This window comes from Pieris brassicae, chromosome 2 (genome assembly GCF_905147105.1).
Source record: "Pieris brassicae chromosome 2, ilPieBrab1.1, whole genome shotgun sequence".
NCBI lineage: Eukaryota > Metazoa > Arthropoda > Insecta > Lepidoptera > Pieridae > Pieris > Pieris brassicae.
Window position 1 is genome coordinate 3,527,912 of NC_059666.1, and position 14,604 is coordinate 3,542,515.

The window sequence follows — 14,604 nt, forward strand, 5'->3', positions numbered from 1 at the left end:
TCTTCATCTTCAGTCTTCGTTCTTCATCTTCAGTCTTCGTTCTTCATCTTCAGTCTTCGTTCTTCATCTTCAGTCTTCGTTCTTCATCTTCATCTTCGACTTTTGTTTTTTTCTTTGTTCACCTTCCTTCTTCAGTCTTCGTCCTTCATCTTCACGTCTTCTTTCTTCATCTCCAGTCTTCTTCCTTCATCTTCACGTCTTCTTTCTTCATCTCCAGTCTTTGTTCTCCATCTTCGTCTTCGTCCTTCATTTCTCCATCTTTATATTGGTCTTCCATTATTTCTTCGCCGTTCACCTCCCTTCTTCATCTTCAACCTCAGTCTTCACTGTTCACCTTCTTCAGTCTTCGTCCTTCACCTTCACGTCTTCTTTCTTCATCTCCAGTCTTCCTTCTTCATCTTCAGTCTTCGTTCTTCATCTAGTCTTCACTCTTCATCTTCGACTTTTGTTATTTCTTCGCTGCTCACCTTCCTTCTTCATCTTTAGTCTTCGTTCTTCAGTCGTCATCTTCGTCTTTTTTTGGCTATTCGTCTTTGTTCTTCAACTTCACTCTTCGTTCTTTATCTTTCGTCTTCGTTTTTCATCTTCACTCTTCGTCTTTCATTGGTTTTTCGCTGTTTATCTTGGTTTTATACTGTTCTTCTTGGTTCTTCGCTGTTCATCTTGGATCTTCACTGTTCATCAGTTTTTTTATTACTTCGGTATTCAACTTGGTTCTTCGCTGTTCATCTTGGATCTTCAGTTCTTTAGATTTTTTATTACTTCGCTGTTCAACTTGGATCTTCACTGTTCTTCAGTTTTCTTTATTACTTCGCCGTTCTTTAGTTTTTCAATTACTTCGCTGTGCAACTTGGTTCTTCGCGGTTCATCTTGGATCTTAATTTTTTAATATTTAAAAATCAGCCTTTATCTTTGTCATAAAAGATAATGTCTCTTCAGCATGTATGTTACATTTGTTTTTTAATCCGAATTTTTGGCCCCTAGTAATTTATATTCAGTCTTTAATCATCATTTTTGATATACAATTTTGTAACCTTTGAGATAAAACCTTTTCATTTTTATTTAAAACATTATATCTTGAATAGTAATAAGATTCACTTTGTCTTTATCTTCCATTATTATTTTTATCTTTGACCCAGGTGCATATTATTAACATAATGTTATTTAACTTAAAATGTATCCAAAATTTCCTTTATTTGTTTTGTCAATAGTAAATTAGTGTAGGTTTATACTCTGTAAGGTTTTGTATTTACATCATACGGCATTTTCAGCGTCGGACATAGTATAACACAATTGAGTTATTAGAGTAGATAGTTATTATCATAAAATAATTGCAGGTCTCATGGATTTTTAATATGCTCCATCATGTGCTGCGTTATTTGACACGGTTAAATTTGTGTTTGTATGTTGTTTAAATTACATATTGTCTTTTTATCTAATAAGCTGAAAAAGATGTTAGCCTGAAATACCTACTCAAGTTTTGTAGATATAATATCATGTTATCGGTTATAGTTGCTGCTCATGATTTAAATTTTTTTCAACTGATGAAATTTCAATCGATCCATGTTATCAGATCACTCAGAAATATGCCTTTTTGTATTGCAAATACTTTGGATACCTGAAAACAAACAAGTTTTGTGCCTTACGTGACATTTATGTAGGCGCAACAGATATACCCGCTAGCCGCAAAATGTAAAAAATAATTGTACATAAACGTTCCTTTTTGAAACTCCATAATATTAAGTCAGTAAAAAATTGGTTTTGCAATACTTCGCAGCCATATGCAATGCAATGAACTCTTGAGTTTTGACCTAAATAGCCTGTGGACAAACGGCGTAAAACTATTTTTCTTATGTAATACATACAAAATTTTCAATATTTATTTTTACTTAAATACTAGCGACAAGCACACAATAAACAATACAAGAAAGCAGACAAACAAAAATTAAAAAATAAGTGCTTTGTTTTAAGCCAGTTTGCCTGCCAAAACCTTGAAAGGTCTCTTAAAACTGGACTTCGACGAGGTCGACAAAGCATTCTACTGTTACGGTAACAAAATGTGAATCTCTGAACCTGCATAAGCTAACCCTGTATTTTCAGCAGAGCTCCGAACGCGCAGTAGTCACGGGAAGTCCTACGGTGTCAGACGCATTCCGCTGTCGCGAGTTCTCGAAGATAACAGTAGCAGGAGCTCAAAGCTGCTGAAGCTCAATAGAAGCACTCTTCGTCACAGGAGTCAGCGTAGCCTTGACATACACGCTTAGAGAAGCATGTCCAGTCTCCGCTGACTGCGGGGACATGCCCCGCAGTCCCTGTCATCAGGAGATGCACTGCCACAACTGCCGGAGCCTGACACCACACCAGTCGGCGGACATTGAAGGTGCATGCCCCGCAGTCCCCGTCATCCGGAGATGCACTCCGGCAGTTGTTGAGGCCTGATGCTGCACTCCGCAGTTGTTGAGGCCTGATGCTGCACTCCGCAGTTGGCGAAGCCTAGAGATGCACCCCGCAGTCGGCGGAGTATGAAGATGCACCCGCAGTCAGCGGAGTCTGAAGATGCATCCGCAGTCGGTGGAGGATGGAGATGCACCCCGCTGCCGGCGCGATAATGAAGACGCACCCTGCAGTCAGCGGAGGCTGGAGATGCATGCCTGCAGTCCCTGTGATGCAGAGCTGTACCCCGCAGTCAGCAGAAACTGAACCTGCATGCCCCGCAGTCCCCGTCATCCGGAGATTCACTCCGGCAGTGGGTGGGGCCTGAAGATGCACCCCGCAGTAGGCAGAGCTGTAGATGCACTCCGCAGTTGGCGAAGCCTAGAGATGCACCCCGCAGTCGGCGGAGAATGGAGATGCACCCGCAGTCGGCGGAGAATGGAGATGCACACCGGCAGGCGGCAGAGACTGAAGATGCACCCGCAGTCGGCGGAGAATGGAGATGCACCCCGGCAGTCGGCGGAGAATGGAGATGCACCCCGGCAGTCGGCGGAGAATGGAGATGCACCCCGGCAGTCGGCGGAGAATGGAGATGCACACCGGCAGTCGGCGGAGACTGAAGATGCACCCACAGTCGGCGGAGAATGGAGATGCATCCCCGGCAGTCGGCGGAGAATGGAGATCCACCCCGGCAGTCGGCAGACTGAAGATGCACCTGCGGTCGGCGGAGAATGGAGATGCACCCCGGCAGTCGGCGGAGTATGAAGATGCACCCCGCTGCCGGCGCGATAATGAAGACGCACCCTGCAGTCAGCGGAGGCTGGAGATGCATGCCTGCAGTCCCTGTGATGCAGAGCTGTACCCCGCAGTCAGCAGAAACTGAACCTGCATGCCCCGCAGTCCCCGTCATTCGGAGATTCACTCCGGCAGTGGGTGGGGCCTGAAGATGCACCCCGCAGTAGACAGAGCTGTAGATGCACTCCGCAGTTGGCGAAGCCTAGAGATGTACCCCGCAGTCGGCGGAGAATGGAGATGCACCCCAGCAGTCGGCGGAGAATGGAGATGCACCCCGCTGCCGGCGGGATAATGAAGACGCACCCTGCAGTCTGCCGGAGTCCGACACAACAATAGTCGGCGGAGCGTGAAGATGCACCCGCAGTCGGCGGAGAATGGAGATGCACCCCGCTGCCGGCGGGATAATGAAGACGCACCCTGCAGTCTGCCGGAGTCAAACACAACAATAGTCGGCGGAGCGTGAAGATGCACCCCGCAGTCAGCGGAGACTGGACATGCATGCCCCGCAGTCCCTGTGATCCGGTGATGCACTCCCGCAGTCGGTGGAGCCTGAAAATACACCCCACACTCACAGGAGCATGTACTCCCTCACCTCAGTCAATCATCGTAGTTTAGAGAAGCATCCATCGCATGAGCTCGTAGATGCACCTCGCAGTAGCCGGAGCCTGAAGTCACGGTAGTCGCAGGAGCCGAGACGCACCCCGCAATTGCAAAAGCTCATAGCTGATGATCGCGAAGCATTCGTTCCAGTACATCCTATAGTTGCTTGCAGAAGCTCGAAAGGGCACCTCGTATTTGCAATAATATCCAATTGCGGGGTGCCAGTAACCAACAATTAAGCGTCATAGTGTTGCTTGGATCTACCAGCGTGGTTCAATAATCATTGTTCATTTACAAACTTACAAAATTAATTATTTTTTTACGAAACTGAACACTGCAGCCTATTAGTATTTTCAAATTTAAACATAGTATTAGCAGATTTATTAGTTCTAATTACGAGCAAGAAGTGTTAGGATGCGTGCGATTTTATGGTATACAACATTTCAAACAATTTCAAAACCTGGCAAAGAGCTGGTGCCCACGGCCTGGAATGTTTGAGGCTGGTTCTGCTGCCAACGAGATGCGTTTGTGGCAGGATTAAAGGCAAATGGCGTAGAGCGCGAGTTGCCTGGAGCTGTTATAATCGCGTTCTTGGTTCAGGTTCAATGGCGAAGAGCGCGTGTGACAGGATTTAGCGCCCACGGCGTGAAGCGCTAATGGCCGGTGCTGTGCTAACGACGTAAGGCGCTTATGGCTGGATTAGTGACCAACAGCGTAGAGTGCGTGCTTCCTGAATCTGTAACAATAGTTAAAAGCGCGTGTGGCAAAAACGGCGTAGGGCGCTTAATGTCTGGTTCTGCTGTTAACGGCGTAGAACGCGCGAGGCAGGATCAGTGGCCAACGGCGAAGATCTCGTGTCCAGGATCAGTTACCAACGGCATTAAATGTGTGTGGTAATAAATGGCCAACGGTGTAGAGCGTGTCTCGTCTGTAACAATCAAATGCGTAGAGCGCTCGATGGAAAGCCTCGCCCTTAAAGTAGAGCTCATATGTTAGGATCTAGCGCCACAGCTTGGAGCGCGTGTGGCAGGACTTTGGCCCACTCCGTAGATTATGTGCAGCAGGTTCTAGCGCCCACGGTGTAGAGCGCATGTGGTAGGATCTGACCACGGCCAGGAGCTTGCAACCGGAACAGGACCAGAGCAGAGCGCTCCAAGCGAAACTAGCGCCCTCCGAAAGAGAGCGCGTGTGGCAGGATTGCGTGCGGCAGGTTCTTGCGCCCACGATGTAGATTGCGTGCGGCAAGTTCTAGCACCCAATGCGTAGAACGCACGTAGGTGGAACTTGACCATCGGCGTAGAGAAGATGTGGCAGGATCAGTGACCACGGCGTGGAGGTTGGTGCCGGAACAGGACCAACTGCGCAGAGCGCTCGAAGCGAAGCTAGGGCCCTCAGAGTAGAGCGCGTGTGGCTGGATTGCGTGCGGCAGGTACTAGCACCCACAGCGTAGAGCGCACGTAGGTGGAACTTGACCATCGGCGTAGAGCAGATGTGGCAGGATCGGTGACCACGGCGTGGAGGTTCGTGCCGGAACAGGACCAACTGCGCAGAGCGCTCGAAGCGAAGCTAGGGCCCTCAGAGTAGAGCGCGTGTGGCTGGATTGCGTGCGGCAGGTACTAGCACCCACAGCGTAGAGCGCACGTAGGTGGAACTTGACCATCGGCGTAGAGCAGATGTGGCAGGATCAGTGACCACGGCGTGGAGGTTGGTGCCGGAACAGGACCAACTGCGCAGAGCGCTCGAAGCGAAGCTAGGGCCCTCGGAGTAGAGCGCGTGTGGCAGGTACTAGCACCCAAAGCGTAGAGCGTACGTAGGTGGAACTTGACCATCGGCGTAGAGCACATGTGGCAGGATCGGTGACCACGGCGTGGAGGTTGGTGCCGGAACAGGACCAACTGCGCAGAGCGCTCGAAGCGAAGCTAGGGCCCTCAGAGTAGAGCGCGTGTGGCTGGATTGCGTGCGGCAGGTACTAGCACCCACAGCGTAGAGCGCACGTAGGTGGAACTTGACCATCGGCGTAGAGCAGATGTGGCAGGATCGGTGACCACGGCGTGGAGGTTCGTGCCGGAACAGGACCAACTGCGCAGAGCGCTCGAAGCGAAGCTAGGGCCCTCAGAGTAGAGCGCGTGTGGCTGGATTGCGTGCGGCAGGTACTAGCACCCACAGCGTAGAGCGCACGTAGGTGGAACTTGACCATCGGCGTAGAGCAGATGTGGCAGGATCAGTGACCACGGCGTGGAGGTTGGTGCCGGAACAGGACCAACTGCGCAGAGCGCTCGAAGCGAAGCTAGGGCCCTCGGAGTAGAGCGCGTGTGGCAGGTACTAGCACCCAAAGCGTAGAGCGTACGTAGGTGGAACTTGACCATCGGCGTAGAGCACATGTGGCAGGATCGGTGACCACGGCGTGGAGGTTGGTGCCGGAACAGGACCAACTGCGCAGAGCGCTCGAAGCGAAGCTAGGGCCCTCAGAGTAGAGCGCGTGTGGCTGGATTGCGTGCGGCAGGTACTAGCACCCACAGCGTAGAGCGCACGTAGGTGGAACTTGACCATCGGCGTAGAGCAGATGTGGCAGGATCAGTGACCACGGCGTGGAGGTTGGTGCCGGAACAGGACCAACAGCGCAGAGCGCTCGAAGCGAAGCTAAGGCCCTCAGAGTAGAGCGCGTGTGGCTGGATTGCGTGCGGCAGGTACTAGCACCCACAGCGTAGAGCGCACGTAGGTGGAACTTGACCATCGGCGTAGAGCACATGTGGCAGGATCAGTGACCACGGCGTGGAGGTTGGTGCCGGAACAGGACCAACAGCGTAGAGCGCCTATGGCAGGATCACTCACGGCCTGGAGCACGTGTGGCAAGACTGGCCCACTGCGCAGATTGTGTGTGGCAAGTCCTAGCGCTCACGGCGTAGAACACGTCAAGCAGGATTTAGCACCCGAGACGTAGAGTGTATGTGGCAAGATCAGTGACCACGGCGTGGAGGTTGGTGCCGTAACAGGGCTCATAGTCAAGCTGCATTAACAGTAGTGTATGTAGAAAGTCGAAAACCAAATTTGTATGACAGTTCGTGTCGACATATTTTTATACAAATTTAGCTTTCTACCTACAGCATGGTGGTTGGTGCCGGAATAGGACCAACTTCGTAAAGCACGTACGGCAAGATCTGGTGCTCACGGCCTGGAGCGCGTGTGGTAAGACTGAGCTCAGGACGTAAATTGCGTATGGCAGTGGCTTCCACCCATAGGGGGAGCAGTGTTTAACGAAGTGAGCGTGGTACAATTCATATCCAACATAGGGTATCATAAATTAATATCATTTCTCAACACGAGCCTTTTCACTTCATTCAATTTTTAATATTAGTTTCTGATAATTTTTATCGTTATTGTTGTATATTCATCTCGCATCTATCCATATACAATATGTAATGTGTAAGGTACATAAATAAATTGTGGATTTTTTATTGGTGGTATCTTAAATGAGCTCATGTCATAGATAGCTTTATCAGTTTTCTAGCAACTTATTTGATTTCTACTTTAAAAAAGGTAGTATCTGAAAAGTGAAGTACATAATTTTACCCTTGATCTAAGATAATCATCTTCATAATTAAAATAATTAGAGTTAATTTACTTGAGATTTATAAACAATAGCAAAAATAAATCCACTGTCAGCGGATCTATATTGACAACTCATCACAAAGATAATATCGGTGGCCAGATTAAAATTAAAATGTGTTAAATTTCATTGCATTTACAATCCATTGCTAAGAAAAGAACTGGGTCCTCCGTGTACTACAATACTACGATTGAATACACCTGTTATTTGATTAAAAATATAAAAAAACTAGATACAATTTTAGAAGATATGGGAAAATATATATAAAACAAATCGATTTCTAATTTACGCAGTGTGATTTACCTTAATTCCAAAACACGCTCCTCTGTTTAGGGTTTTTTTGAAGTTTTGGTCCCTATATACAATTCTTCTGTTCAAGATATTTAGAATGTTGTTCAAGTTATATCTATGCATATTTTTTGTTTACATTAAGTTCTTTCGGATTCTTTTAATTGTCGCTGACCACTAATACTTGTCATACATATATATTAAAATATGTATCTTAAATAATTATTATTTCATCAAATTATAGGCCTGTAAGAAACACATTATCCTAGCAAAAGACAAAGCTTGGTAGGTATGTCCAAAAGATATGTGACTGAAATATAAATTTCATAAGCATATTAATCGCCATGCATTTGAATATAAATCGAGTCACAAACCAGCCTGAAGACAATGCAGAATCGTCCACAGCTCTTTGTATCCAATGGACAATAATTATCATATATGGTCATGCCAACTTCCAAAAAACCAGGAAAAAATCCAGCTCTTTTTCAATTGCAGCTTCCTAAACAATGCTAACAAAATAATGGCGACATGTCGCATAAATTAAATAGCAGATTTAGCTGCTATGGATTGTTTTACTGTTAGGGATTAATAAAATAACGAAAAATGCAATTTATTCATAAAAAATTACCTTGGTGGCTTCTCTGTGAAAAATTTCCAATATTGTCATAGGTTTTCTCTTTGTTGATAATTGTTTTTGGTTTAAGTATCGGTATGTAAAAAATATGTTGTTTGATCGTAGTGGTGTGAATTAAGGATTGTCAGATATACCAGTGTTAAATCTTACTTGCATTGAAAATTTCTAAGTTCTCGCAGAGTTCATTTGTACATTTAGCATATTTATTCGCAGCAGATAGAATATGGTTGGTTGGTTGATGATAGATTTTATATTTATAAAATGGGTGCCAGGTACACAGTTATGCCCAAAATATTCCACATCTTTGCCAAGTGTGCATATGTATAAGTCCGCAAAGTCATATCCATAATATAGCTGATTATGATATGGTGAATAATTTATTTAAGAGTTCCTGAAATGATTACCTAAAACCTCATTATAACCTACCGCCGTATGCAACGGCATTTAAGCGCAGTTATTATTTTGAAAAGGTGTTAATTAAATCCGGAAATCGGTCAATAGTTTTTGCCTTGGTAACAAGGATCAATGATTCCACTGACGGAATATCCACTTACCTATTTATTACCACGCGTTTTTCTTTGTATGACCTTAATTCAGGGTTATTGCCTACGTTAGAGAATAAGTCGTCTTGCTTTTAGGGACGTGGTGACGTGAGCGTTAGTGATTCCTTCTTCTTGAAGGTCCACAATGCATCACTCTAAGGAGCGATATAATGGTCTTGATATCACCACGGCACCCAGGAAAAAAGCTGTGAATTGTACACGAACAAATCAAGATGGCGTCAATTATGTTTCGTATATCTTGTCGAAATTTGATATCAGACTGTGCTTAATTTAATGTCAGACAACATTTATGTTAAAGCTACGAAAAAATACTAAATACTGTTTGGTTATCTTAACAACTTACCATTATGACTTGTTTCTCGATTTCGCCTCAAGAATTATTTTCAAATATTTGTTTCAATAATTTATGGTTTTGATGCCAGTCTTTAATCCATTTTACAGCTTATATATATATATATATAATATATATATATATAATGAATGTTTAAGATGTTACCTAGTTATTTTGTTTTCAATTTTTATATTTATCGCTCAATGCCAGGACAAAATATGTAGACGAAATTTGTGCAACTTGCGAGCTCCAATTTTACTTGCATTTGTGCCGTGATACTGCTTAGCCTGTGTAGATTTAAAAGTCAACACATACTAGCCCAAGTCTAAATCGGGCATTATATAAACAGGTTATTGGCACTCACCCTACTCTTACATATTAGTCAAATACCGCACGATAAAATATCAGCTATTAGTTGTACGACAGCATGCAGCGAGCCGTCTTACTTGCGCCTCATTTTGTCAGCTGTATCTGTGCTCGGAATAACAACACATAACGGCCCTCTAGGGCCTATAAATAAAGTTTAATTGCGCAAGTGGGTAGGTTATAGGTACCTATCGTTACCTATGTGAACTGTGTACCGGCCCCGTATAAGCTCGTGTAGCGGGTTTGTTCGAGGCAGCTGTAAGGCAGCAAAGCCGAGACACGTACGCCATCTCTCCTTTCACAATAAACTACGCAGCAACTCGCACCTTGACAGCCATTGTCTCCGAAGTCCACGATGACTCATGGAATAATACACGTTGGGTGAAATTTCAAATATTACAAAATAGACAAATTAAATTCTACGCCATTTTTAAAACATTTATTTCCATACTTAAACATATGTTACAATTTTCTTATTCAATATGAATAAACTTTTAATTCCAATCGACTATCGTATATAGCTAACTGAAACATTTCATTAACAATTAAACATTAAATTAACTAGTAAAATGCATGATACCGTTACAAACCCATATCGTAGTTACCTCCGAGCACGCCCCCGCGGCAACCAAGATGGCGGCCGTCGGATGCAGGCCCACGCGAAACGCAATGGGACTGTAAATTTAGAAAACATCTTGCATATATCACAGATACAAAAATACTTTACATTACCTATTGTTCATCCTACTTAACTAGGGGTTTTACATTGTCCAATTCTTTAAAAAAGCTATCTAGGCCACTGAGATCATTCTTCCACAAATTATCAATTTTCTCTCGCTCCTGCTTCGCCAACTCCTCTTCTTTGTCGGTTATTCCGAGATCTGCTTGCATTTGAGCCCATTTTCTAGCACGTTCTCTTTGTTTCGATAGTAGTTCATTTTCAGCACGTGACAGGGAGTTACTCAATACAGCGATCATACGTAAGTCACGCTTTCTCTTTGTCTTTGCATTTAATGACTTAGATTTAAATTTACGGACCCAGTTAGATAGGGATTCAGTTTTACTTTCACAAAAGTCAACAATATGTTTTTCTTGTGCACTGTAGCCCATATTAAAAATTATAGGTATTATATAGCGTGTGAGAAGATTACACACCTGTATCCGATCAGGCACAATGCCTAAAAGATTTCTGAAGAACTTGGTTACACTTCACAACACTACGTCCGCACTGCACCGCGTCGAGGAAGTTAATGAGAGCGCATTACGTCACGTTCAGCTTATATACGGGACGCTATTGATGCTCGAAACTGCGCAGTTGCATGACAAAATGGCGTCGTGCCAATAGCGGACCAATCAAGAGCTCAGAAGCTTTATCTAAACTGGGATGCCATTTATTCCCTTGATAAATTACACGTAACCGCTATTGAAGAAATTCACGTTGAGAAAAATATATTATAATCCGTGAAATGCAAATATATTATTTACATTGCACGAAGTTATAACGTCTAAGTACAACTGAAATAATAAAGTATATTTAAGAATATCAAATTAATTTAATTTACTTACGATTAATAAGAATGCCTCAATCTTAAAGGCCTGTAACATACATTAATAACAGCAACACGTTTTATTCCTTTTTTCGTTTCCTTAATTCAATTGATTTGTAAAATTGCAAAAACTACATTTTACTTTTAATTATAAATATCAAGTTTGCAACACGTTTTTTATAATACCACAAAAACGCAGTTAAAATTCCGAATCTTAGTAGAGTAAAGTAAGTATACACTTGGTCTAAACATTTTAATAAATATGATATGGTAGGGAAAATTAATAAATGTGTAGCAAACTTTTGAAACGATAAAAAACTTAACGGTTTTGGTTTCATCATTAAATGTGAGCTCCAAAAATTATTGCTAGTTTTAGGCTAATAGAATAAAGTGGCAACTCGAAAATGGAACCAGAAACATAGTGAATTGCGACCTCGGGCAGCGGGGTATGGAGAAGAGAAGGGGGTATTACTGCAGAGTGCAGACGACTCATTTGGCCCCAAGCATCGTCCTCTAAGAAAAAATAAATGGACATGCGTAGTGCGTAATCCTCAATTGAATATTGATCTACTTTGTACTTCTACCATCTCCACATACCCATACCCATGCCATAACCATATCAATTATGATTATGCGACAAAATAAACAATCTAACAAGTATCCGAGAAAAGAACTCAATTAGGTACATACATACTTACTATCCATTATTCATCATAGTATAAATAACTCATTAATAAAATAGGCATTAGCTAATGATCCGCCACAGTTGATGTACACTTTATATATTATACCATAACATACTGATAAATATTTTGTAAAAATAGTGTAAAAACTTGTTGAATCCGATTATGTTATTGTCTTAAACATGAGAAAGCCATTGGAAGTTTTCGGAGAAGGAAGGCTGCAGGTACTTAAAAACTGCAAAGTTCTTTTCTATTGTTTAGGGATTAGGCAAAAAGGTTGGCTGGAATTTCGGTTTCGGCATTTAAATCACAGGTTTATGTGTTAAGAGTTAACATTATTAGTCTTCTGCATATATATATATATATGAAAAGTATTCTTTGTGCCGAAAGGTAAAAAATATAGTAGGAAATGGCCTTAAAATATAAAACATATTTTGTGTAAAAGTATGTGTATCTTTTATAAATAGTATGTATGGTTTCATTGAATAAATGAGGCTCAATTATCATTACAGTAATCTTTGGAATGACTTACAATATACCTACATCGTTATTGATTTTAATTTTTAGGTAGGTACTTAGGTATGTTTTACAAATTTTTATACATGATTATTAAGTAGGCAATATAGGCGTTTCCTTCCGGAATATTGTATAAACAAGACACTATTGTACATGATAGGAATGATATCGATGTTGTCTTTTATATAAGGAGAATTTATTACGTAGGTATATCATTTCTAAGTAACTAGCTATCTCTAATTATATTCCATTTGTATCGTAAGTGAAACACCAATTAAATATGTTATGAGTGAATAATATTTAATAAAACAATTCTGTATACTCCAATGACGCATCTCTGAATCATTTCATTGACTATCTTCACGCAATTTTATGCTATAATTGTAGTGCCAATAAAGTTGCAAATAGCGTGTGCCGTATCAATGCGTCAACAATTAAATGGCGGCTGCCGCCATTATGTGACGTCACACCCTGCCATCGATTGATAGCAGCTGCGGCTTGCGTCGGTCGGCGGGTTTCGAAAACACGTTACAAGACGACCTCGTTTTTATCCCCTCACCTACGGAAATATGCAACGTACTTTCCCACATATGTATATCAAAGCCATTATTAAATATTGTTGCAATGCAATTTTTTTAGATTCCCAAGGGTGAGAAACACTAAATTAAGAATTAGCAAAGACAGGAAAAGTTACTTTGTCTTTGTTAAGTTACTTTGAATTGTATTATGAATGTAGCAAGAGAAGTTTATTTTTTTTAAATTATTTATAAATTAAACCGAACATGATCTATTTCATAATCTGGAACTTATAATAACAGTGAAAATAAGAAAGGTATTGTTAGTTCGGCCACAGGATGGATTATTTTTGTAATGTTATCCCCAACATGGTTTCAAATAGCAAAACACTATTTATAACTTCTAAGAATTGTACGCTGAATAGGGTTTGAATATTACTCGTCCTTTTATTCGTTATTCCAGGAAGATTAACAATAGAAGGTAATCGTAAACTTGTAGGTAGTGTTTATATTTCGACGTTAACGACTTGGAAAAATATTTTAATTTATAGCAATAATTAATTAAATATCCGTTTTGTATCTCCGTGGGATGCATTTTCGCATAAATGGGACAAATATAACCAAATAAGGTCCCGTAGATTATAGTTCTGATTTTAATAAAAAATAATAATGATTTACCTACATGATAATCATTCCCTTATTACTAAATTATATTTTTAGTCTAAGCTAATACTAGTTTTGTTTTGTCTTTGTTACAAAAAGTTTTTAAGCGTTACTTAGTACCTTTTGTTATGAGGCTTAAAATTTGTATGGCTGTAATGAGAAAGACGTACGGCTTAATTAAGAAGTACGACAAAGGCCGATTTCTGCGTAGTTAATTTGTTATATTATTAGGAATTATGAGTAATCACGATTAATTATTTATAGAAATAGTCAGGCTGCCAAAACATTTTTTCTAAATTGTCTTTAGGTTTTTAAGGCCAGTTCAGTCACATAAAATTGCTTCTCAACTAAGCTTGCTTAGTTTACACGTCCATCCGTCACAGGTCACGGACTTTGTTAGATAGAGGATTTGTACACGCATACACATATATAAGAATTAATCTATAATATAAAAATTAATCGCAAATGTGTTGGTAAGGGCATAACTCCACAACGCCTGGACCAATTGTACCAATTCATTTTTTTAAATGTTCGTTGAAGTCTAAGGATGGTTTTTACGGCGAGAAAAATTTCAATAATTTCCGGGAAAACCTTAAAACAGCCCTTTTCTTTTTCCAAATTCACTGTTGTCTAAGCAATGTCGCGTTCCGAAACACAACAAGTAATAATAGCGCGCACCCGACCAAATTGAATTGTCAAAAAATGTGAGAGCTATAGATCATTAGTACTGATTTTGAATTTGGTTGGCTTCGCGATATTATTTTTTTATTTTGGTTTGGCATGCGACGCATAATGCATATGTTTTCACGTCATTACATCTGTCAAACAAATCGCGTTAAAAAAAGGATTTAATTTTTGAATTATTAATTTAATATCCCTATCTGAGCAAAATTATTTGAATACATAGTAATAGGAAAATATATCAATGAGGCACAAAATTTTTAAATATTTGTCTCTTTTAGGTTCCCACTATCCTTTTAGATTATTTTCCAATCAGGTTTGAACCCTAAGTTCGCCTCTTAGTTTGAAGCCCTATAGCAGACATCCCAGTCGGGGTTTTTTA

General features: G+C 41.5%; 1 long non-coding RNA gene across 2 annotated transcripts; it reads right to left on the reverse strand.

Moving 5' to 3' along the window:
- Window positions 1-217: 217 nt before the first annotated feature.
- LOC123720892 lies at window positions 218-10,991 on the reverse strand. Of its 2 annotated transcripts, XR_006756112.1 has the most exons (3): window positions 10,773-10,901; window positions 10,223-10,292; window positions 218-10,142 (listed from the first exon to the last, which is right to left on the reverse strand). It is a non-coding gene; the product is annotated as an uncharacterized LOC123720892 (long non-coding RNA). The 2 variants fall into 2 exon arrangements; XR_006756111.1 differs by having other exon boundaries at window positions 218-10,292; window positions 10,773-10,991.
- Between the last annotated feature and the right edge of the window lie 3,613 nt (window positions 10,992-14,604).